The sequence below is a fragment of the Chiloscyllium plagiosum genome, chromosome 16 (genome assembly GCF_004010195.1).
Source record: "Chiloscyllium plagiosum isolate BGI_BamShark_2017 chromosome 16, ASM401019v2, whole genome shotgun sequence".
In the NCBI taxonomy this organism is placed as follows: domain Eukaryota; kingdom Metazoa; phylum Chordata; class Chondrichthyes; order Orectolobiformes; family Hemiscylliidae; genus Chiloscyllium; species Chiloscyllium plagiosum.
In genome coordinates, this window is record NC_057725.1 from 52,805,942 (window position 1) to 52,807,302 (window position 1,361).

Here is a 1,361-nt window from a genome sequence, read left to right on the forward strand (position 1 = left end):
TTGAATGCCTTACTGAAGTCCATATAGATCACATCTACCACTCTGCCCTCATTAATCCTCTTTGTTACTTCTTTAATAAACTCAATCAAGTTTGTGAGACATGATTTCCCACGTACAAAGCCATGTTGACTATCACTAATCAGTCCTTGCCTTTCCAAATACATGTACATCTTGTCCCTCAGGATTCCCTCCAACAACTTGCCCACCACCGATGTCAGGCTCACTGGTCTATAGTTCCCTGGCTTGTCTTTACCACCTTTCTTAAACAGTGGCCCCACGTTAGCCAGCCTCCAGTCTTCCAGCACCTCACCTGTGACTATTGATGGTACAAATATCACAGCAAGAGGCCCAGCAATCACTTCTCTAGCTTCCCACAGAGTTCTAGGGTACACCTGATCAGGTCCTGGAGATTTATCCACCTTTAACCGTTTCAAGACGTCCAGCACTCCCTCCTCTGTAATATGGACATTTTGCAAGGTGTCACCATCTATTATGCTACTTTCTATATCTTCCATATCCTTTTCCACAGTAAATACTGACACAAAATACTCGTCTAGTATCTCCCCCAGTTTCTGTAGCTCCACACCCAGGCTGCCTTGTTGATCTTTGAGGGGCCCTATTCTCTCCCTAGTTATCCCTTTGTCCTTAATGTATTTTCAGAAACCCGTTGGATTCTCCTTAACTCTATTTGCCAAAGCTATCTCATGTCCCCTTTTTGCTCTCCTGATTTCCCTCTTAAGTATCTAGTGGAGTATAGGGAAACGCTTGAATGAAAAATAAAGTAGAATGAGAAATGTCCTGTTGAGATATTAAGGATTAAAGTGTAAGTGTTTAGAAAATACATATGGTGAACGAGTAATACTTGTTTTGCCCCGTATTTGCACAGTAAGTTTTGGTCTAAAATATGGAAACTTGTCACATAATTCTTTTATTAATAAGTGAGAATTCAAATTTCTTTTTAAAATTTGCTGGTCTCACTCAAGATCATAACCACGCCTGTCCTCTTCTTCCTAATCATTGTTTTAGGTGACAATATTATTTACAACCTCAGTATCCTATTCTACCTAAAACTTACATTTGGCTCCATTTCCTGTTCATCACAAAGACTGCCTATCACTACCTCTGAAACATAGTCATCAACACCAACATTCTTATAACTCAGTCCAATGCTTTCCTCGCTAGCCACCTTCCATAGACTTCAGTTTATTTAAATTGCTGGGTGTCAGTATCTGTTCTGGCTTCAAGCCACATGCTTATCACTGACTACAGGGACTCCAATGAATGAAAATGAAATTTCTTATCCCTATCTTTAAATCCCTTCCAGGCCTTGGCACATCTCCACTGCTTTAATATCCTCCAGA

At 40.5% G+C, this 1,361-nt stretch overlaps 1 protein-coding gene across 1 annotated transcript in view; it reads right to left on the reverse strand.

The window, feature by feature from the left end:
* LOC122558101 (receptor-type tyrosine-protein phosphatase eta) overlaps nt 1-1,361 on the reverse strand; it is an 86,405-nt gene that overhangs the window by 11,014 nt on the left and 74,030 nt on the right. The window lies entirely within an intron of this gene.